Raw genomic sequence first — 25,856 nt, forward strand, 5'->3', positions numbered from 1 at the left:
CCGAGTAATGAGGGAATTAGTGTATTTCATCAAAATATACAAGGTATTAGAGATAAAGTTAATGAACTGCTTATAGATGTTGACTCTGAAATTATTGGTATATCTGAACACTTCTTAAATAAGGAGATAAATCAGAGGCTTCCTTTACCAGGATACATGTTGGCTGGCATCTTTTCGAGGAGGTCTTTGCGGTGTGGGGGAGTAGCCATGAATGTGAAAAACGACATCCCATTTGAGTCAATTGATGTTTCAAAGTACTGCACTGAAAAGGTGTTTGAATGTTGTGCAGGTGTGGTTAAATTTAACGGAGCTAAACGTCTAACTGTTGTTATTTATAGATCCCCAGACTCCGATTTCACAACATTTTTGCTAAAGCTAGAGGAGGTTCTTGGTTCACTTTATAGGAAATACAAAAAGTTAGTTATATGTGGTGACTTCAATATTAATTGTATAAGTGATTATGCAAGGAAGCGGATGCTGGTAGACCTCTTTAATTCATATAATATTATGCAAACCGTATTCTTTCCAACAAGAGTGCAAGGGAACAGTAGAACAACCATAGACAACATTTTTGTTCATTCCTCATTACTAGAAGGGCATTCTGTTAGCAAAAATGTGAATGGCCTTTCAGATCATGATGCACAAATTTTAACTTTAAAAGATTTTTGTGCTGCAACACGTGTTAAATATAGTCATCAGCTGTTCAGGAAAGCTGATCCAGTTGCTGTAGAGACCTTTGTAAACCTTATAAAGGAACAAGAGTGGCAAGATGTTTATAGCGCTGATACAGTAGACGATAAATATAATGCTTTTCTCAAGACTTTTCTCGTGCTCTTTGAAAGTTGCTTTCCGTTAGAACGTTTAAAACAGGGTACTAGCACAAACAGACAGCCTGGGTGGCTGACTAGAGGGATAAAAATATCTTGTAGAACAAAGTGGCAATTATATCAAAACGTTAGATACAGTCAAAATCTAAATGCAGCAGCCCATTACAAACAGTATTGTAAGGTGCTTAATAATGTTATTAGGAAGGCAAAAAGTATGTGGTATGCAGATAGAATAGCTAAGTCTCAGGATAAAATTAAAACCATATGGTCAGCCGTAAAGGAAGTTGCTCGTCTGCAGAGACAGGTCGAGGATACAGAATCAGTGCGTAGTGGGAATGTCCGTGTTACTGATAAGTCGCATATATGTACAGTATTTAATAATCACTTTCTGAATATAGCAGGTGAACTAAATAGAAACCTAGTCCCAACAGGGAATCATATAGCGCTCTTAAAAAAAGTTTTCCGAGACTGTTACCTGAAATGCTCCTCCATGATACTGACAAGAGGAGATTGAGTTAATAATTAAATCACTAAAGACCAAGAACTCTCATGGATATGACGGGGTATCTAGCAGAATACTGAAGTATTGTTCTATGTATGTTAGCCCAGTTCTCAGCCATATCTGTAACTTTTCCTTTAGGAGTGGTCGTCTTTCCTGACCGATTAAAGTACTCGGTAGTGAAGCCACTTTATAAAAAGGGAGACATTGATAATGTTGACAATTTTAAACCTATTTCTATGCCATCGGTGTTTGCTAAAGTTATCGAGAAGGTTGTATATACAAGGTTACTGGAGCATTTATATTCACATAATTTGCTGTCAAATGTTCAGTTTGGTTTTAGAAATGGTTTAACAACTGAAAATGCTATATTCTCTTATCTCTGTGAGGTTTTGGACGGATTAAATAGAAGGTTCCGAACGCTAGGTGTTTTCTTTGATTTAACGAAGGCTTTTGTCTGTGTTGACCACAAAATATTACTGCAGAAGTTGGACCATTATGGAGTAAGGGGAGTAGCTTACAATTGGTTCGCCTCTTACTTCAAGAACAGAAAGCAGAGGGTACTTCTCCGCAATATTGAGCGTGGTAGTGATGTTCAGTCCCAATGGGGCACTGTCAAGTGGGGCGTTCCCCAAGGGTCGGTGCTGGGGCCACTGCTGTTTCTTATTTATATAAATGATATGCCTTCTAGTATTACAGGTGATTCAAAAATATTTCTGTTTGCTGATGACACCAGCTTGATAGTGTAGGATCTTGTGTGTAATATTGAAACAGTAACAAATAACGTAGTTCACGAAATAAGTTTGTGGCTTGTGGAAAATAATTTGATGCTAAATCACAGTAAAACTCAGTTTTTACAGTTTCTAACTCACAATTCAACAAGAACAGATATATTGATCAGACAGAATAGGCATATTATAAGCGAGACGGAACAGTTCAAGTTCCTAGGCGTTCGGATAGATAATAAGCTGTTGTGGAAAGCCCATGTCGAGGATCTTGTTCAGAAGCTAAATGCTGCTTTATTTACCATTAGAGCAGTTTCTGAAATAAGTGACGCTTCAACACGAAAAGTAGTCTACTTCGCATATTTTCATATGCTTATGTGGTATGGTATTATTTTTTGGGGTAATTCTTCTGATTCAAAAAGGGTATTTTTGGCTCAAAAACGGGCTGTTCGAGCTATATGTGGTGTAAGTTCGAGAACCTCTTGTCGACCCCTATTCAAAAATCTGGGAATTCTGACATTGCCCTCACAGTATATATTTTCTTTACTGTCGTTTGTTGTTAGCAATATTAGCCTATTCCCAAGAGTTAGCAGCTTTCACTCAGTTAATATTAGACAGAAATCAAATCTGCATGTAGAATGCACTTCCTTGACTCTTGTGCAGAAAGGAGTGCAGTATTCTGCTGCATCCATTTTCAATAAGCTAACACTAGAACTCATAAATCTTAGCAATAGCCCAAACTCTTTTAAGTCTAAACTGAAGAGTTTCCTCATGGCTCACTCCTTCTATTCTGTCGAGGAGCTCCTGGAAGAGCTAAAAAATTAAGCAACTTCCAGTTTTACATTGTTGATTTTCTCCATTTAAACTTACGACTTGTCACCTGAATATGATTATTTATATTTCATTTTATCTGTTTCTAATATCGTGTTATAATTTCATGTATCGACTCGTTCCATGACCATGGAGACTTCTACTAATTTGGTCCCACGGAACAATAAATAAATAAATAAATAAATAAAAAATAAACTGGAGTAGAATTGTCTTTAGTGATGAGTCCTCCTTCGAACTAAGCTCCGAAGACCAGCAAAACTTGACTGTCACTCAAGATATGGCCCGACAACCAGTGGTGATGGTCTGGGGGACCATATGCTTTTGAAAGTAGGACCCCTTTGGTTGTTATCCGTGAGAATCTTACAGCACAGCGGTACGTCTACGATATTCAACACTCCATATGGTGGTCCATCACGGCAAGCCATTCCGGGCTTACATTACACCAACACAATACTCTCCCGCTCATGGCGAGAGTTTCTATCGCTTGTCTTTGTGTTTGCCGAACCAAACCTTGGTCAGCAATGTCATCGGACAACTGAGAACGTTTGGGGCATTCCGGGCAGTTCCCTCCAACCACCCCAGGGCTTTGAAAAGGTAACTAACAAATTGGACATAATTTTGCACGATATCCCTCAAGAGGATAGCCAACTAATCTGTCAATCAATTCCAAGCTGAATAAATGCTTTCATAAGGCTCTGAGGTGTACCAACCAGTTATTGACTTGCTGAAATTGTGAGGATCACTCTCTTGAATAAATCACCCAATTTATCTGAAACTGTAATCATTGGTTTGTTTGTACATTTACACGACGTCTACCGGTTTCCACTCCATTCGGATATTTCCTTTATGGTGCGTCGTTTTTTTCTCTCAACGTGTATATCAATAAGTAAATATGTTGATGAGGTTACATAGATACTGTCTCAGTTGTTTAGCACGTTTTTCCATTATGTAAGCGATTTTCAATTTGTTTCTTATGATATAACATACTCTGCCGGTCAGATGTGTGATTTCTCTTCAACGTTTCTTATGCTTCACTGACAAAATGTTATAACCCAGTGGGTTGCAACCGTTAATTCGAAAGTTAGGGTTAGTTGAAGTAGTTCCAGAATGCTTTCTTGTGTTTACAGTGAACACAACGACGTAGAGTACTCTCGTACATGCAGAAATTCGGTCCGTCTGATTATATAAGAATTTTCCCGTCATCTTCGGTCCAATCTTAGTGCCACTTTACAACCGGCGATTTTTTTTGGGAAAGAGTTACTTTTAACTCTGATTCGCGATGAAAAAAGCCACGTGAAAACGCTGAAATCGATTATTCCTTTTATTACAATCACATTCCGGCGTTGCTCCCTATTCACATGCGACTAACGGCTCAAGTACACTCCTGGAAATGGAAAAAAAACACATTGACACCGGTGTGTCAGACCCACCATACTTGCTCCGGACCCTGCGAGAGGGCTGTACAAGCAATGATCACACGCACGGCACAGCGGACACACCAGGAACCGCGGTGTTGGCCGTCGAATGGCGCTAGCTGCGCAGCATTTGTGCACCGCCGCCGTCAGTGTCAGCCAGTTTGCCGTGGCATACGGAGCTCCATCGCAGTCTTTAACACTGGTAGCATGCCGCGACAGCGTGGACGTGAACCGTATGTGCAGTTGACGGACTTTGAGCGAGGGCGTATAGTGGGCATGCGGGAGGCCGGGTGGACGTACCGCCGAATTGCTCAACACGTGGGGCGTGAGGTCTCCACAGTACATCGATGTTGTCGCCAGTGGTCGGCGGAAGGTGCACGTGCCCGTCGACCTGGGACCGGACCGCAGCGACGCACGGATGCACGCCAAGACCGTAGGATCCTACGCAGTGCCGTAGGGGACCGCACCGCCACTTCCCAGCAAATTAGGGACACTGTTGCTCCTGGGGTATCGGCGAGGACCATTCGCAACCGTCTCCATGAAGCTGGGCTATGGTCCCGCACACCGTTAGGCCGTCTTCCGCTCACGCCCCAACATCGTGCAGTCCGCCTCCAGTGGTGTCGCGACAGGCGTGAATGTACGGACGAATGGAGACGTGTCGTCTTCAGCGATGAGAGTCGCTTCTGCCTTGGTGCCAATGATGGTCGTATGCGTGTTTGGCGCCGTGCAGGTGAGCGCCACAATCAGGACTGCATACGACCGAGGCACACAGGGCCACACCCGGCATCATGGTGTGGGGAGCGATCTCCTACACTGGCCGTACACCACTGGAGATCGTCGAGGGGACACTGAATAGAGCACAGTACATCCAAACCGTCATCGAACCCATCATTCTACCATTCCTAGACCGGCAAGGGAACTTGCTGTTCCAACAGGACAATGCACGTCCGCATGTATCCCGTGCCACCCAACGTGCTCTAGAAGGTGTAAGTCAACTACCCTGGCCAGCAAGATCTCCGGATCTGTCCCGCATTGAGCATGTTTGGGACTGGATGAAGCGTCGTCTCACGCGGTCTGCACGTCCAGCACGAACGCTGGTCCAACTGAGGCGCCAGGTGGAAATGGCATGGCAAGCCGTTCCACAGGACTACATCCAGCATCTCTACGATCGTCTCCATGGGAGAATAGCAGCCTGCATTGCTGCGAAAGGTGGATATACACTGTACTAGTGCCGACATTGTGCATGCTCTGTTGCCTGTGTCTATGTGCCTGTGGTTCTGTCAGTGTGATCATGTGATGTATCTGACCCCAGGAATGCGTCAATAAAGTTTCCCCTTCCTGGGACAATGAATTCACGGTGTTCTTATTTCAATTTCCAGGAGTGTATTTACTATCTCTGCGTACACTATTACGCTACACCAACCACATGCATCAACTTGCCTAGGTCGTACATACCCGTTTGAAATTACTGTCTGCTTCGACACGACATCCAGATTAAACTGTGTCGGCTAATAATACCGGCTAGCATCGCTATACGCTGCAAGCTGTTCCTGAAGATTGTTCTGTCGATTACGAATCACTTTTCTCCCGCCTTGTGCCAGAAGCATTACATGTAGTTAAAAACAGAAACACATGTAGCTACTGCAATATTTCCTATAGTAAGCTCAAGTACAGATCTTGCATTTGCATTCCATTCCATAAAGGAAAACCACCAGCCAAAAAATACAGAAATTGATACAAGACCCTCAGAGATGATAATAGTCTTTATGAGAAACTTACAATAGAGAACTATCACATAGAAAAAAGCAGTGGTGCAAGCAAAGAGTGTTTTAAACTTATACACAGCGTTGTGCAAAGCACTGTTTGCAACGTTTAATGAATCACACAAAGACACTGCTCCAAACAAAACGTAGTATTCACGGATTGTCACATACCCAAACCCATCTACTTCTCAAACGCCTGCCTCCTTTATTTCTACCTTTCTCCCTCTCTCCCTCCCTCCCCCCTCTCTGTCTGTCTGTCTCTCTCTCTCTCTCTCTCTCTCTCTCTCTCTCTCTCTCTCTCTCTCATTACACACACATACTCATCAACTATGTTCTTCCCCAGGAGGCACACTACAAAAAGGCGTCACCAAATATTCACGATAAGCACCACACTGAACAGATACAAAACGATCAACCAAACTAACTGTGACAATAACGTAACGCCACTCTATAATTATGGGGAAATATGAGTTTTCTTAAGACCTCGTTTTCGTGTAAAAATTGCGTGAAAACAGATGAGACTCAAGTGCAAAAGTGTGGTAAACAGCTTATATAATTACAGGAGAGAAAGAAACCACACACCTGGACGAAAAACGTAAGTTCAGGAGATTAACATTCACCACTATCTATAAAGAATTTTAAAAATTAAGTGCATTCCTTTATACCATGCAGCTGACCTGTCAAATGGGAAAGGCATTTTCACAAGTCTCAGGTGAGCAATGGAAATAAAACAAATAAAATACACATATTTCAGCTTGTACGTCTAAAACTGAAACAGCATCATGAGCTTTGTATGATATTTTACAGAAATAAATCGAGAGCCACAGATGATTACAGAGAGGTGTCGAAACATCCATGGGTAAACAGAACAAGAAATACATTGTGTTCATTTGAAGGCGGTGTCTAAAAACACAAATTCTATTATCTTACGTATGTTGTCGGAAACAGCGTCACACATGTGACGAGAACACTGCAGGCGAATTGAGTCATTACGATGGGACTCATTGCGTTCTCCAATTCCGTAACAAACCTATAACAGAAAAAATGTTCGTGTCGTTACCTTAACTAAATCATATTACTACTAAAATTAAAGCTTGTGCAATAGAAATTGGGAAGCGTAGATGCCATTTTTACATTACATAAATAATAATACATAGATTGCACTCAGTGGTGTCTTTATGTGATGATAAAATTCAACAGAATAGCGTGAACCAATGAAAATTTCAATACCAAAACCAAACATATTACAACCAAACACAAATAATTCCTTTCTAGAGGCAACTCACTGCAGTTGAAGAATGCATCTAGTACATAGTTCCTTAGCTCACTCTTAAATTCCTTTATACTACGCACAAGGGATTAGTAATTATCTGTCACATTGTTGAATATGTATATATCCTCATACCTGAATCCTTCTTCTATTTATATTAATTTATTGAAGCCTTAATAGTAATTATTTTAGCATTGATAACATAAAGTTAGTAATATTTTTTTATAAGAAGAATACTATTCTAAAAGAGAAAAAGTAAATGTACCATCCGTTTCGAATGGATTCCTACGGAGCATTTTAGCATCAACATTTCAATTGAATCCTCCCATCATTCTACCATCCAGAAAATTCTTTAATCAATCTATCTTCTCCTGTGCCAATGGTGGCTAGAAACGCCATTCTAGCCGGCCGTGGTGGTCTAGCGGTTCTAGGCGCTCAGTCCGGAACCGCGCGACTGCTACGGTCGCAGGTTCGAATCCTGCCTCGGGCATGGATGTGTGTGATGTCCTTAGGTTAGTTAGGTTTAAGTAGTTCTAAGTTCTAGGGGACTGATGACCACAGATGTTAAGTCCCATAGTGCTGAGAGCCATTTGAACCATTTGAAACGCTATTCTACTGCTGTCTACAACAAACCCTAAATATCCTTTTTTCAGACGTAAAATTGCCCTGATATTCATTCCTTCTATCAGATTTAACCTCTTCTACGCTGTCTATTCTAACATGAAGTTTCTCTCCACGTTCCACACCTTACATTTGTCTCGACCCTCCATAATCACGGATCGATTTCAATCCTATTTACTCCTAATCCCTATCCCTTGTTTCCCTGTCACCCAGTAACAACCACACAACACACCTCAAAACACCAAACTTACAACTAGGAAAAGCACCACTTAATCCGTTTGTGCTTCGGTTTCCGACCTGTCCTTTGCCAGTGCACAATTAATTTTAAACATCAACACTTCCAGCTAAAAGAACACAGGTGCGCAGCCATTCTCGATAATTTTAAAGGTTCTTAGCTTTTGGAACCATGTGCAAACAGAGTGCACCGTGTTTTCAGTAGAAGGGATCATCAAGAAGGTCATAACTTCTGATCTAAAGATTCCTAAAGACTGACCTGACACAAAAAACAATGAATGATAGGCATCAGTTTGAGCTAAATTTAATTTATAAAGACAGCAAAAATTTTTATCGTCAAATTACAAATCTTAATTTAATAATAAAACGTAAATGATTATTTTATGTTAGAAATACACTAACTCGTGTTTTTGATCACTTTGTCTGAGGAACGGAAAATGTACCACTGCCTCCTCACACCTCTCTCCGTTCGTCTTCATCACCTCTCCTTAAGACAAGGGAATGTACAGGGCTATTACAAATGATTGAAGCGATTTCATAAATTCACTGTAGTTCCATTCATTGACATATGGTCACGACACACTACAGATACGTAGAAAAACTCATAAAGTTTGGTTCGGCGGAAGCCGCACTTCAGGTTTCTGCCGCCAGAGCGCTCGAGAGCGCAATGAGACAAAATGGCGACAGGACACGTGTATCTGGACATGCTGGAAAATTGGCTCATGCCACAACTGGAGACCGACAGCGCCGACTTCATCTTTCAACAGGATGGTGCTCCACCGCACTTCCATCATGATGTTCGGCATTTCTTAAACAGGAGATTGGAAAACCGATGGATCGGTCGTGGTGGAGATCATGATCAGCAATTCATGTCATGGCCTCCACGCTCTCCCGACTTAAACCCACGCGATTTCTTTCTGTGGGGTTATGTGAAACATTCAGTGTTTAAACCTCCTCTATCAAGAAACGTGCCAGAACTGCGAGCTCGCATCAACGATGCTTTCGAACTCATCGATGGGGACAAGCTGCTCCGAGAGTGGGAGGAACTTGATTATCGGCTTGATGTCTGCCGAATCACTAAAGGGGCACATATCGAACATTTGTGAATGCCTAAAAAAACGTTTTGAGTTTTTGTATGTGTGTGCAAAGCATTGTGAAAATATCTCAAATAATGAAGTTATTGTAGAGCTGTGAAATCGCTCCAATCATTTGTAATAACCCTGTAATTAAGATGAAGGGTATAGTATTATTAAACTACACTTCTTGAATTCCGTTAGCATTCCTCTAAAGCAAATAATCTAATCCCATCCTCATAGCCATAGGAAATACATAATTTTAGAGAACGTGGCTGGAGATAAAACAGTGATCTATTATAAATTATCACTTAATGATACAATCAAGATCGTATGTAATCAATTTTTTTAAAAAAAGAAGAGCATTTTCGGCCTGAATGCTGGCCATCTAATGATCAGCGAGCCTGTAAAGATATAAAATAGTGTAAAAAGGTGGTCGGAAAGTAACACAAAGTGAAAAACGGTAGAACTAAAATGGTTCAAATGGCTCTGAGCACTATGGGACTTAACATCTGTGGTCATCAGTCCCCTAGAACTTAGAACTACTTAAACCTAACTAACCTAAGGACATCACACACATCCATGCCCGAGGCAGGATTCGAACCTGCGACCGTAGCAGTCGTGCGGATCCGGACTGAGCGCCTAGAACCGCTAGACCACCGTGGCCGGCAACGGTAGAACTACCGAAAGCTAAAATAACGTAGATTTACGCATATGGATGGAGCCGGTGGTAAACGGAACAGTTGCGTCAGACCACGATCGTTTGCTGCTGATGATGGCTAATCTGCCACGGGTTAAACAGAGTGGAAATTGCCTGCTTAGGCTGCATAACGTCAGTCTCAGCCAATCAGTGATGACTTACAGGAAAATACATTCGAAACAAACCGGATAAAATGTAAAAGAAGACAATAAATTATTTGTATTACATTATATAAGCAGAAACCTTTCAAATAAATGTGTCAATTTGTTAATGATAATAACACAAACTGTAAAACACATACGATATGTGGTATGGGAGACCAGGAGAACTGCTCAGCTTTAAAGTGAAATGATATTCAACTTACATAAAAATTCTGTATAATTACATAAATGTAATATAATATGACTGTACAGTTACTTGGTTATCCACATTTTTTTCTTTCTTCTGCTTTCGCTGTAAGTGCATTAATTTTTTTTAAAAAAAGTATATGTCTGTACAGTTGTAGGGTTTACCAGTGGACAAAGGTAATTTTCCAATACCAATGAAATAATCATGCCACCTAATATACGATTAAGAAAATAGTGGAAAATGCAATAAATCAAATAATTCAATGAAAAAGTTTTTACATAAAGAGATAACATTTTTATATAGGTAATGTTTAAAACCATTAATATGCATGATACCCATAAAAAGATTAAAGTTAAGTTTTAAGGTCTCTGCCGAAAGTCAGAAAGATAGTTGTCAGGGGAAACAGCCCCACTCAACTTGGAGGGCGTCCATTATTCACACTGTCCATATCAGAACGAAAGCTCATTGAATCTGTACTCTTCACAAACAATACACAGCTCAAAATTATCTGATCTTACATCAAAAGCATAATTTTCGTCGTCATTCCTTAAGATGTTTTCATCTAAACCCGTGTTGTCCTCACTTAACATTTCCTCATTAATTCTATGGCAGGAAGACCGTGGTTTGTTATTCTTGAATTAGACATTCCTCTTTTTAACAGAATACCACTTTTTCATAGTTTTAGTATTACCTTTCAAAGGGTTTGTTGCTGCTTCGTTAGCAGCTAATATTTTCTTGATAATATGTTCCCTTCCATTACGTTCTCTGTCTTCATGAAAAAACATCATAGGACTGAACGTCAGAATATCAGAGCGACTTTTATGCTTCGAATTTCCGTTAACATTAACCACTGACACTCGGGAATTGGTGATAGATTATCAAACACTTGAGAAAAGATTTTCCCAACTTTACTTCCTGACGACGTTCCAGAACACCCATTAACTCTAAGTAACCCACCTATCCACCGTGTACACATTAAGCCCGTCAGCATCCAAATGTGTAGCTGGCACTGGAAAATGTAGATGTTGGCATGCAGTGGAGGAAGGTTGAACATCGATGGAAACTGTCAGGATGCGCCGTATTAAAACTTGGCCGTGATGTTCAAGTGTTTTATTATTCCCGGCTACATTGCCGCATTCCTCTCTGTCTACGTCACAGTGTCCCACGATGCTGAGGACGCCACTTCGCTGTCTGCAAAACAGCTTGACGTGGAAGGACTGCCTCAGTGACCCGTGCAATGTTCTGTGGCATGCCAGGTGTGTACAGCCACAGTAGCGGGCCATTGAGTGGCCCGTCGCTGGCTGGCTACAGACCCCACGTTGGTCTCAGAGGGTCGTACCAGCGACACGCCGAGGACTGGAGTGCTGGCGACCCACCTGCTGCTGCGTGTAGCCAGTGTTGAGACACGTCCCACCGTCTAAGAGAGCTGCCACTCTAGAATCCCCTTCATCAGAAAATCCGACACCTATTTATACGTGGCTGTGCGCCTCTGTTTTGCTAACGGGCTGCTCTGAGTCACTTGCTCATAACATCTAGGTTGTGCCTGCCAGCCGGCCGGAGTGGCCGTGCGGTTCTAGGCGCTACAGTATGGAACCGAGCGACCGCTACGGTCGCAGGTTCGAATCCTGCCTCAGGCATGGATGTGTGTGATGTCCTTAGGTTAGTTAGGTTTAATTAGTTCTAAGTTCTAGGCGACTGATGACCTCAGAAGTTAAATCGCATAGTGCTCAGAGCCATTTTAACCATTTTTTGTGCCTGCCAGTGGTCCCCTTCTGCTGTAACTTGCGCCATGCAAACTGCTGTATTTACTCTTTTCAGCAGTTCGACGGCCCTGTGGCCTCCATTCTACTTCGCAACCGCTGTTAAGCGTAACTTAATGTCAACAGGCCTATACCCGGCTGTAACTTCTGTGCTCTGAAATATTGCAACGAATCTAACTTTCCTATCTTAAACAGTGATGCCGCTACAAAAGGGATATTCTTTGTTTCTTGAGGATTGGTTCTTTGTTGTGATATAGACGTGCTTATGTCTGATTGAAGCTCTGAGGATTTGTCATTAGTGTTGGAATGATTGACATCTTCATCTTATTGGTTATCTGTGACGAAAGGGTATTCAGTCAGAGATGGTGCAAAGTCCACTTCCTTAAATTTATGTGCATTTACTGGGAATATTCCAGTACTTTCAAACCCAGAAATGTCTTTTTGAGTTGTTGCCACATTCCTGTATGCGACATTCAATAGGTCAGCAATGTCTTGTGGTGGTATCTTTCTGTATAAATTTGATTACATGGATTTGTAACACTTTTTATTGAAAGCATTTTTAATGGACTGAATAAAGTGACATCAAGACGTTGTATTTTGTGGCTTGTATGCAGGGTAACGGATTTCATATGTATTTGGTTTTGCCAATAAAACTCACATGAGTCCAGTGATATGTAACTTCCATGATATTCGAGTGAGAGCAGAATTGGCTCCTCTTTTGATGACTGTGAATTTATTGAAGTGTTATAGCCAATTGCATAGAAGGTCTTCATAAGATCGACCATTGTGTGAGATTTTGTGAAGAGTTCCTGCTGGTTCTCTTCTTCCAAGTAAGAGAGTAGTCCTTTTTCTGGGAAAAATGAACATAGGTGGGACATGCTATCCAGAAGCATTCATAGAGCACACCACTGTACTACCTTTCCTCTTTCTCAGCTAGTCACACCTCAAATTATTTTTCACCTTTAGGCCCTAATATATGGCCCAACTTCTGTACTGAAGAAATACTAGCCCCGTTAATGTTGAAAATTCTGGAAGGTTCAATTTTATATTCCTCCAGAGCTGCATTTAGATTTTTGAAAAACAGTCCGACCATATTTTTATTGAACCCAGTCAGTCTGCTAATACTACTTGCAAACGGTTTGCACGATGAAATTTGATGATTTCTCCTTCGATATCCTGATATCGAATCTTCCCCTGCCATTTTATTGTCTCGATTGAAATTATGCTTGGTCTGAATTTCCTCTACGAAATATTAAGCCAACAGTTTCAAATCTGTAATAGTAATTCCATAAAAAAGGTGTGCTTGACAAACGACTTTTTTGTCAGTTTTGCTTCCTGTTCCCTGATAAAACCTGGAGGTCAACACACATTAGGGTTCAAGGTTTCTTTATTTTTTAGACTATCTTGAAGTGTTTTACATGCCACTGCAACACTTCTAACTGATCTTCCGTCAGCAACCTGTTGGTTGGCGAACTGCAGCACTTCTTCAGTCCTTATTCCTACATGAGGCATCTGAATTTTTGCGAAAATCGCATAAACGTAATGACCTGTTAACCTGGTGTAGTGCCACGACTTTCGCAGCATGGCGGCATAGCCCCATCGTGTGTTGTCGACGTTATTCAACTTGCTAACGTATCGGACATCTGTAATCTACATCGAAAAGGGAACAGAACAGACAAAACTAATGATATTGTAATGTGCCTGAATAAATATACTATAAATATACAAGTATACTAACGTTATATTTTTTATTTTCAGTGCAAAATTTACCTACTTCTATGGTTTGAAAGGCAAATATTAGATGAAATCTTCTATAAAAACGTAAATTGTTCCTCACGCTAAACCAGTTCTCAACAACCATGAACGTAACTGATAGAACTTTGTGAGTTATCCACCAGATTTCAGTACCTGTCACGGGGATCTCTCTCCAAAGACATGCATTACATGTGAGGTGGCGGAATAACGAGGTGTGGCCGAATAGCCACAGGTCTCTACTGATCGACTGCCGCCTGGTGGTATTATCTGGTACTTTCAGGGACGCTGCCACCACAGCCAGCTTGACGTCGTTCTCAGGTAAGGAAAGCTGAAGGCGGCTCCGTTGATTTGTATGAAGCCAAGAGTTGCACTCGACGCCATATTGAAAAAGATTAACCGCGAAAGCACAGCTCCTTACTACTACGGCTTGAAATGGCCATTATTACGAAACGAAACTAATCCAAGCGATTAAATGAGAACTTGTACAAAACGAAATGCTAATGAAACAAGGTGTAGTAAAACTATTGTTAAAAAATTTATCACATGACCTTTTAAATTACTTACTGTTGGCATGTACAAGCTGTGAACTGCCACTGCTTTTAGCTTCAGATAACAATGAATCTCTTTCGTCTTGTAAATATCGGTTCTCTCCCTGCAGCAATTTCATTTTACTCGGTAATCTTTCTTTTGTTGGACTATGAACATCACGTCCAACAGAAACAGTGTTATTGAACTTTCTTCATGAGTTTCAATATATTCATCAGTACTGGAAGTTGCATTCACGTTCTGAACCGGAAACGAACGTATAGGCATTACTTTATTTGAAGCGTGTAGGCTGAGTGAAATTTAACTTACGGAAATATTTCGAATTAGACCCAGACCTTTAAGTCCGCTCTTACACATTACGTAATATTTATCACATTCGTTTAATAAATGACGAGGGATAACTGTGTAAAAAAAAAAGCTGTTGCCCAAATTTGTCCTAAATATGAGATGTGTCCAGCTTTTCCATTATATAACTGTTGGTGAAGAATGTCTTCTTCTTCCAGCAATAAGTACTACAACAAACCGTTAGTATAAGAAACGGGCATCTACGTCTACGACACGTTCGCGACAGTTTTTACGATAAACGTGCCCCGGCAAGTGTAAATCATCAACTGTAAAATATTGAAATGATCTTATTTTATATACGAAGGTCTCGTGTACAGTTTACAATCGCTTCCTGGAAAACCATATGCAATCTCAATTTTTTCTTTGCCTTTTCTTTTCGTGCCTTTTATGAAAGTATTAATAAATAAAATATAGTAAACATTGTTTCTGTTTATTTTGCAGTGTAAATAAAGGAAAACCTGAAAACAGGAAAGATAAAATTATTTCCACAGATGGCCTCGAACTCACGAGACTTAGTTTAACGTACCCCGCGCTTACCGCTACGCCGCGCAACTTCAGCTGTCTTGAAAGGCTCGTTCCAGCCACACCAAAAATGCTATTTTCATTTAACGGCCTGGCTACCTGGAAGTCCCACTTCTCTCACTTTTATTTCTGGCCAAGAGCTGCATATACCATAAATTTTGATGAAATCGGTGATGATGGGTAAGTGCGGTCCCCTTGTGAGGTGAGACTACTCTGTGCGCGCTCAAATAAAATACTTTATCTTCTGTTTTCTCCATAGTGACATCGGATTTCCTACCAACTTTAAAAACAATTACGATATGTAATTAGCTACGTTTACTATACAGCACCTAACAACCAAAAAGAACCAAACGTAAAGTAGACAGCGGTCGTATTTCTAACTGCAACCCTTCAAACTTTGTGCTACAGAGTATTTGGAAATTAAGTATCGCAGTAAGTCTGAAGCATAACGAAGAAATAGACACATCATCAATCTGTAATATGAAACTAAAAGACACAAAAGAAATTATACGCCAATTATTTCCCTCGTGATCTAATAAGAGACAGTAGTGAAGAATACGCACAAATGTGAAGCAAGTAGTTTTTAATTTTTTAAATGAAAAGGAAAACGTCTAGCGAAAAGCTAACCACAGCAGTTGACGTGGCTTTGCTTCATTTACGTAAGGCATTTTTTACAATTTAGTGAGTTATTACTGTTTACAGCAAGATAATCGGGGAACTTATTTTTCTCATGTACTGCCAGCAGCCGCTTCATGGGAACTGCTCCTTACTTTGCTGCGTGGTCTTTTCTCTTACTACTGCTTATTTTGTGTCTCTAAATTTTACGGTAAATGTAACAACCGTTTTCTAGTAGGTAAGACCAGCAGCTAAACTATACAATTAACCAAATAAACAAAATGTACCCGTTCGCCTTTGGCTTCAAACAGCTGTTTATTAGGTTTCATTATGATAGACTTCATGCATGCGCATTATGTTTCGGCGCCTGGATTTCAGATGAATTTCCATTCTCTATACTATCTATTCTCCACTGTTGCTATGGCTATTTCTTGTGGTGTCAGTACGTGCCAACAAAGAAGAAACAGTATAAATATTTCAGTGTCTTCTTTTATATGTGATCTATTCACTTGTGAGACGCCCTGCTAAACCCGCAAGACAGGACCGGTAGTTTAAATTGTGGAAAGGGGCCAAAATGGGCGCCTGTCAGTTACACTCGAAAATACAACTTTATTTATTTGACCAAACATTACTAGAGCCAAGAAATTTTTTAAAAAATCACAGAATTAATTAGCCGGCTGAATGCGCCATTCAATCTCATGCCTTAAGGGCAAGTCCACTTTATTTTAAAATCGGCAGAAAGCCAATAACTTCAGACTCAAACCAAAATCAGAAATTTGAAAGGCAGAAGGCCTTATTTTAAATCATTTCTTTCAATTAGCCTGAAGGCGAAAACAATGTCACACCTTAAGGACAAAGCAACATTAACTTAAAAATCCGCTGAAGGCCCATCACTTAAGACTCATACCAAAATAAATTTTTAAAAGGCAAAACGGCTTTATCTTAAAACTGTTCTTTAATTAGGCTGAACGCCCTAACAATCTTACACCTTATGGCGGAAAAAAAAACTTAATTTAAAAATCTGCTAGAAGCCATACAAGTACAAACAACAAGAACAAATACGAAAAGGCTGTACACCCATCCGCGATCAAAAGTTTTCGAGGGTCGGCCTGGAATTCAAACACTAACGCTCGCTTAGGTGAGACAACCTAACCGACAGATAGTTAACGGACCCACCTACAAGATAACTTCCACTCCACCCGACCAGCACGCAACAGGGACTTCAGTGGAACAACGTAGAAGATATTGGCGCCCACAACCTATTATACATTGAGCTGTCAAACTATACACCGTGCTGGACAGCGTCAACACGATGAGGAAAATAACTGCCTGAATTTACGACAACGGCCAGGGCAGGTAACCGGAACGTTGGCGGCCACAAGGCAGTAGATTTTGCTGTTGCACTTCAATTCAAAATAACCAAGTACTGTTAAACTCCACTGGAGGGTGGCTAAAATTTGCTAACTTGAAAACACACGTTGTTGCTCGTGGGAATGTCCCAACAGCCGACAACGAAATTCAAGCGACACAATGTGAACAGTCGTGACTTGCTGGTAGATTAAGTCAAAACTCAACTTTCGTGTCCAGGATCGGTGAGCCACGGACCTCATAGCAATGGGAACAGCACCCACCACACTCCGAACGCACGTGGACGCCGCCAGCGGCCTCGGCCAAAGTACGCGCCGTGGAGATTTCCTCGCTGCCCCACACCAACCGACCTACTGCTCGCACACAGCACAGCCGGTAGCTATAAGCGGCAGGCCGCAGGTAGTACAAGGTGCGAAAATCGATACACACCGCTGCTGCCACTCGCGGAGAGAGAGAATAACAACATAATCGCGATAACCGTGGGAGACTGAACACAGAATAGCAATCAAGGTTTAAGCCAACGCATAACATGAGCCACCCAGGGCTCAACCTCTCCCCCTCAAACTTAACATAGGGAGGGGCTGATTCAATCCCTGAGCTACTTGAACTTAACTTGTTTAAGATGAATCCCATACTGCTTACCAGAACTGTTTTCCTTGAGCAACAGGTTTACCGGGCCTAAGATTGCACGATAGTGCAAGGCCCCAGAAAACGAGGAGTAAACTTACTAAGATTCCCGCCACACACCTACCACACCGGGAAATTGCAGACATAAACTTGATCCCCTGACGTGCCCTTAAACGTTTATCAATTTTACAGCTTGTTTATTATGGCCTTTGAGTATATTACGCCTGGCACGGTTCCATTTCTCCTGATAACACGAGGACTAATATCGGCTGGAACAAGATCTTGAATTCCCCACAAGTTCGAAAGAGGGGAATTAACCGGGCAGGAAAGGATCAAGGAGGCGGGCGTAACTCGCAAGGCTTCATGACTGGCGGAATTAAAGGCAAAACTAAGCCAGAGTAGACTGGAGTCCCATTTTCTGATGATAAATAATCAACGCGGACTTGAGATTTCGGTTAACTCTCTCCGCAAAGGACCCATGGGGATAATACGGGGTGGTCGTGATATGCTTGACAGCATTCCGAAAACAGATGGCCTTGACAGGAGCCGAAAGAAAAGGAGGAGCATTATCGATAACAAGCTGCTTGGGTGAGCCAAAACCACTGGAGACATTAGTTAAATGATAAATAGTGGTGGCAGCGGTAATGTTACGGCTCGGGAGGAACCAAGTAAATCTGGAGAACGCATCGATAATAACTAGTACATATCGATGACCCTTCTTACTACGAGGCAAAGGCCGTAAACAATCAATATAGAGCTTGTGCATAGGACAGGGCTCTCGTCGGGAACTCAACAAACCCTGTTGAAGAGCATTCTTGGGTTTAGCTACATTACACAAGCGGCGTTGGGATATCATCTCTCTCACATCCCGGTTCATGGAGGGCCAAGTTAAATGCTACTTGATTTTTGGAAAGTCTTTTAAGTACCTAAATGGCCACCCACCAACGAATCGTGAAAATAACGAAAAACCGGGTGCACAAGGTTACAGGCAAACAGATCTTGCACTGCTTAGCATCGCCCACCGTCTTATACAGAGTACCACTCTCAACAACATACTCATCCGACAGCTCTCCTGCCGGCACACGTTGCTTAATGGGGGCTTATCAGGGTCCTGATCCTGATGCTGAGCAACATCTTCAAACAAGAGGGGAATTTCACCCAACACCATACAATTAAGACTATTTCCCTATACCTGCTGGTTTCTTCCATTAGGTGTAGTTTCGGCAAACATCCGGCTGAGGACATCCGCAAGGATATTTTCAGAGCTCTTCATATGTTTAGCCCCGAACCGAAATGCCGAAATGCGTTCTGATCACCTGGCAATACGGCCAGCTTTACGTGGCCTAGCCAACACCCAGCTCAAAGCCTGATTGTCGGTTTCTAACAGGAAACCCGATGTTCAAGGTAGAAGCGGTACTTCTCTAATGCAAATTAGACAGCCAAAGCCTCGCAATCGTAGACAGAGTACTTGAGTTCGGCATCAGTTAACCGACGAGACGCGTAGGCTAATGGCTGTCTCTGTCCCTCAAACTCCTGAAGGAGAACAGCTGAAATACCAGCTTTAGAAGCGTCAGATTGAACAACAAACCTTCTATTAATATCGGGTACCCCAAGAACCGGAGGACTGGCTATTACTGCCTTAATGTGCTCAAAGGCAGCCTCCTGGGCGGGTCTCCATTCAAAACACGCGACCTTTCGTCGTAATTGATTTAAGGGTGCCGCCAACTAAACAAAATTCAGAACGCCTGAAGTAATTCGCCATGCCTATGAATTTAGCAATTCCCTTCTTATCAGTAGGCGGAGGCAAAGCCCGTATTGCTTTAGTTCGCTCTTGGTGAATGCGAATACTCTGACCCGACACAATATGACCTAAGGAAGATACCTGCTGCTTGGCTTGCGTCATCTTACTAGGCTTAACGATCATACCGGCTCACTGTACTCTCAAAAGAACTTGCTGGATATGCTCAAAATGATCCTCAAACCAACGATTATAGATAACCAAGTCGTCGAAATAATTATAGACACAGACTAACTTCAAGTCACCAAGGATATTAGCCAACAAACGAGTATGCACAGCCACTCCAGTTGTTAGCCCAAAAGGAACTCTGTTACACTCAAACAAGTTGCAATCAGTACAAAATGCGTTAACATGTTTACATTCCTCAGCCAATTGAATCTGATAATAGGCCTGATTCAAATCAAGGACCGTAAACCAATTAGCGCCGGCAAACCAACTAAAAGAATTATGCAGATCAGGTAGGGGTACCGATTCAAGGACAACGTTAGCGTTTAAACGGCGGTAGTCAACCACAGGTTTGAAGTCGCGCCCCTGATCTTCAGGTACAAGAAATATTGGGGAAGCATAAGCAGATGTAGAAGACATAATCACGCCTTGTTGGAGAATCTGAGATATTTTAGCCTTGAGTATCTTCACCTTAGGGGGCTGAGAGGCGGTATGGGGACTGCCTAACCGGAATATTGTCGGACAGATGGATATGATAATATAGAACGTTAGTAACATCCAGGTTATCACTAAGGAGCTGGGGAAACTATGCAACGAATCGCGTAACTAAGAAGCCGGACGGGGCAAGAGATGGGCCATACCAAACTCGTTAGCTACGGCCTCAGCAGGCAACGCCCCGACAGTTCGATGCGCAATAGGTCAAACGTCCCCTTAGAACAAACTAAGACTAAAGACATAGGCCAGGAAAAATCGCCGAGCGATATACATCCCCGGACCAAACCATGCAGAGGCAACACCTGGTCACTGGCCGCCCGACATCTCTGCACCGGCGAAGGGACCGACCGAAGTTTCGTAAGATGCCTTAATTCCAAAAACCACTCGAAGCTCAATAATGAAAAGGAACTGCCAGAATCCAAAAGAGCACAAACCGGCTTGCCACCTACCCGAGAACAAACGTGGGGTTAGAGGGGGTGGGGGGGGGCGGGGGGTGATGAAGGAGCGACCACCCGAGTACGCCAAGGTCTGAAAGCTCGAACCCGAGTTCGCGGCGCAGCTCTGCGACATCTACTGGCTCTGGGTGAAAGAGGCTGAAGAGCGCAACAAATGGGCCGTACTGCGGCACCTGAAACATCTCCGGGGTTCCCGTTTGATAACTTCAGCGGATGTAGATACTCCGGAATCAGCGCCGACGTCCCTCCCCTTAACCTTGTGACGTACATCGTTCTCAATTGGTAACGTGGATGCTGCTACGACCCCGTCACGGAGATCTTCCCAGGTTGAAGGCTCCTTACGGAAGACAAAATGCGACTTATGCGCCGCACGCGTTCCCGTAAGAACGAAAGAGCCCAATTCTTGTTCAGGTAAATCAATCAGTAAGGCCGAAGAGGCTGTCTGGACTATATCGACATACTGATGTAACTGCTCCTCACCCCGCTGTTCTTCCCAAATGTAACGACACTCAAGCTGTTTACGAACCCCAGTGCTTAACCTTTGCCTAATTACGAGCTCCCTTAGTTGCTGCAAAGAAAACCCTTCCGCCATGGCTCGCGAGAGGAGGTTCTGCAACTTTCCTCCAGCTAACGGGTACAACAACGGAAAAATTACTTGGTGCGGAACGCGAAAGGCGGCCGCGTGTTGTTCTAGGAGAACCAATAACCACAATAATTTTTCCACCTGATCAAGTCACTCCACCACCATCTCAGTCATATCTCGGAAGAAATAGGCCAGAGGATTCGGCAACTTGGCAAACACAGCACTAACGTGACAGAGGATGTAACAGTACCACCCCCGGGCTGGCTCTCACCCTCTCCGTGACAGTGCAAGTCCCTAGACCTTCAATGCCCTCAAACAAAAATTCAGTTGCCGCTCCTGTCTCACCCACCACCGCCGAAATAAAGTCAACCGGCTGAAGAACGGCAGCTCGCAAACGGGCTACCAATTCCGGAACACTGCCCTCAGTCGGTTGGTGCCTTATTGACAAGTCGTAAACAAGGTGGTCCTTTCTGAGCAGGTCAATCCCCGGACACTGTATGACTGCCATTACAATATGCACCTGAAGTAAGAAACAGCCAAAACAATATGGTGTCACAGAAACGAAACAAGAGTGAAACTGGCAGCAACTAATACGGCAAACACGCTCTGCTACAGTGAGATGCCCTGCTAAACCCGCAGGACTAGACAGGTAACGGCCGGAGTGGCCGAGCGGTTCTAGGCGCTACAGTCTGGAGCCGCGCGACAGCTACGGTCGCAGGTTCGAATCCTGCCTCGGGCATGGATGTGTGTGATTTCCTTCGGTTAGTTAGGTTTAAGTAGTTCTAAGTTCTAGTGGACTGATGACCTGAGAAGTTAAGTCCCATAGTGCTCAGAGCCGTTTGAACCATTTGAACAGGACAGGTAGTTGGAATTGTGGAAAGGGGTCAAAATGAGCGGCTGTCAGTTGAACATACAACATTATTTATTTGACCAAACTCAACTTTCGTGTCCAGGGTCGGTGAACCACGGACCTCGTAGCAAGGGGAACAGCACCACACACTCCGACCGCGCGTGGACGCCGCCTGCGGCCTCAGACAAACTACGCGCCGCGGAGACTTCCTCGCTGCTACACGCCAACCGACCTACTGTTCGCACACAGAACAGCCGGAAACTAGAAGCGCCAGGCCGCAGATAGTACAAGGTGCTGCCACTCGCGGAGAAAGAGGATAACAGCATAATTGCAATAACCGCGGGAGATTAAACACAGAATAGCAATCAAGGTTTAATCCAACGCATAACATGAGCCACTCACGGCTCAGTTTGAAGTAATTTTCATCTATGAACTTGCACATTGGATGGTGTCATATAGCCTAATCGTGCATTTTCCGAACTATTTAGCCATCAGCAGCAGTAAACGACCGCTGCATGACGCTGCTACTCCGTGCATAGTCAATTCTAGCTATATGGCTGCTATATGGCTGAATGCTGTGCTATTTCACCTTTACGTAGTTCTACGGTGTTCCACTCTATTTTCTAACTTCCCTATTTCGCCACTGTTTTATATCTTTACAATATCGTTATCTGGCCAGCATAAACGTTGATACCAGTCACCTTTTTCTAAATTAATTAATTTTGATGAAAATCAATGAAAGAAGACAGAAAAGTGAAACGATGGGGAAATGAAAGAGAAACTTTCCAAGTACGCATTCCTGTGCAGCGTAGTTCGATGTGGCTGCCATCTAAACGATATTCGTTTTCTTCGTGTGGTGTGCGTACTGTAAGACCTTCGGTACACACACCATCAGATTATTTGACTTGTCGCTCTAACGAAGTAGGCGAGTGTCAGCAATATGTCTCGTGGTCTTATCGGGCCGTGTTTATCTTCTGCCGTTAGGTCAGACGATAGAAATGACACTTGCACAGTTAGAGTAGCAGATTGACGGTGACCAAATTTAAACAGAACTTGATTAATTTTCACACACATTTATTAAAATAATAAAAGCATAGACATTATGTAACTTGATTCTGGATGCTATTTACAATTGACAATCTGAAGTTCCTTTGGTCTTGGTACGTTAATCTTATTCTCACATATCTCTGATACTTGACAAAAGTGTCTATACATTTATATTCATGGCTATGTACAGGAATATGGTAATCTTATTAGGTGCAGACTGAAATTTGACTATAGACTGGTACAGAATAATGCAGACAAAAGCAGACTGAATAATCGGAGGTCTGTACACTCGTTATAATACCTCGAGCGTTCAGGTATCACTGCGTGAGTGTGATCCGCGAGGAGAAAAGGTTCTACGTTAGCAGCAATCTCATTGACTGCGTGACATATTAATACGCGGATCGGCGGAAGCAAAATTTGTTCCGTCTCTAAGACAGCGCCATCTCATAGTGCGGAGATAGACGAGCGCTGCGCCTGCGCTGTTGTGCTTAACGGGGCGCGCTCTAGTGGGAAAGTTGTGTACGCGCTGACTATGCGGAACTATGTACACAACACTTCCCACACACGTGTAAGGGTGCCTGGTGTAGCAGAGTGCATGGCACCTGAGATTCTGTTTTAAATAGTTAATGCCATTGATACGTTCACTATGCACACGTTGCTCCACATGACCTCAAAAGTAAAAGTGTAATAGAGTTAGGTCTCAAGATTGTGGTAGCCGTGACTTAAAACCTCCCCTTCCTATCCACCGCTGAGGAAATATGGTATCCACAAAATTGAGAAAATGGTGGACATAAAGTGAATTGTTGTGAAAGATGGCACCTTTCGGGAACTGTGGCTGCAAAGTGTCAAAGAAGTTGTTTGACGTCACAGCCTGCTAGGTAAAGGAAAAAGATGGATCTATAACTTTATCATGCATCAAGGCCCATCATACATTCGCTTTGCTGGTATCACGTTCGTACTCAATGTGAGCACGAGGGTTTTCAAAAGCCCATATTCTGATCTGATAGCGATGAATGCGACCAATGACACAAAATGAGGCCTCATCACAAAACACAGTATTCTTTATACATCGTTCATTATTGACGCTCTCATTAAGCATATCTGTAACGAACTCGAATCGCCTGGGTCTGTCGGTCGGTTTGATAGTGTTACCCGAAGAACGGACACTTAAAAAAAAACAAGCATGAACCGTAATATCATTTTTAGGCCTAATTCTCGAGAGCACGCACCCACCGTTATTTTGGGGCTCCTTAGGTAGCTGTCCTATGTAGCTTCTACAGGCTTACCAGAACGGGGTTTGTCCAACAAACTGCCGGTATCTTTAAACTGCTTATCCCACCAAATTAATACTATTTCTGTGTGTCGGTTCTTATTTGTACACGCGACGATACTCACCTTGAACATTCGTCAAGGATTCGAATTTAGCAATCCACGGAACACCCTGTACTTTTCTCTGTACCCTCCACATCTCGACTGACGTGGCGTGATCTGCGCTGCTACAAGGATCATTATGTTGCGTCATTACCTACACGTGCACACCACTGAACATTGTACTACGGAAACTGTTTCTCATAGCTTCGAATGTAGTGCGTTTTAAAGGTTCCTTTCGTTTCTGTTAGCCACACCAGGCGTTGATAACTGCTCCATGATTTCACTGTACGTATCCTAAACTTGATATCAGCCTTTCTTCCTTTCGTTCTTTCTTTTTACAAACTTTATTGCGTTTGGTACAGAGTCAACATCTTCAAGGTTTAGCAAATTTCATTAAACTGTTTAAGTTGGTGGCCAGTTGCCCTTCTTGATGCGGAAGTGGTTAAGACAATTTAAGAAAAGGAAGTCGTGTAAGCAACCTGCCTGTGAACCCTGTATGTGGCTGATCGTGCTTTGACTGTTTGTGTATCGTATTTCTTGAGGCGGAGTTTGGGGACCAGTCCAACGTTTGCCTAAACGAGCGTGAGGAACCACCTAAAAGTCACACTATGGTTGACCAGTACACCTGCATACTGCCGTTAATCCGCCGCGCAAACTCTGTTAGTGTCTGGATCAGCTCGACCTAGCAAACTGCGCGTTATACAGATGGTAATCCTAATACGAGCAACCAAAAACATTTCACTCGTGGTTTCCTTTCAAGGTGCTATGCCACACTTACTTCCAATCCTATATGCGGAAACTCCCTCACCAGACATCTCCTCTCCAGGAAACCCATTACCGACTGCAGCATGCCTTCCAATATTCGTTTCGTACGTAAAAACCGGCAGCCGTGGTCTAGGGGTTGCGTCTTGTCGATTCCAGGTCCGGAAACAGTCACTGCTTAAATTTTAGTTAATAATGAGCGTTATTGATCGAATACTTCCGGAAGAAGAAGACAACGGACTTGTCAAAGAGGGCGGAGGAACGGATACGGGGTAATCTCTTGTCCTGAGGTCGTAAATGCCCCTAAAGCTGGAAGAATCAGTAATGACCAACGGAGTGAGGACGCAGAATGCAATGGAAACCATTACATTAAAGATACATATCGAATATCAGATGGCAACCCAGTTCTAAGCAAAGAAGGGAAAGCAGAAAGGTGGAAGGAGTATATAGAGGGTTTATACAAGGGCGATGTACTTGAGGACAATA

This window comes from Schistocerca cancellata, chromosome 9 (assembly GCF_023864275.1).
Source record: "Schistocerca cancellata isolate TAMUIC-IGC-003103 chromosome 9, iqSchCanc2.1, whole genome shotgun sequence".
Lineage (NCBI taxonomy): Eukaryota > Metazoa > Arthropoda > Insecta > Orthoptera > Acrididae > Schistocerca > Schistocerca cancellata.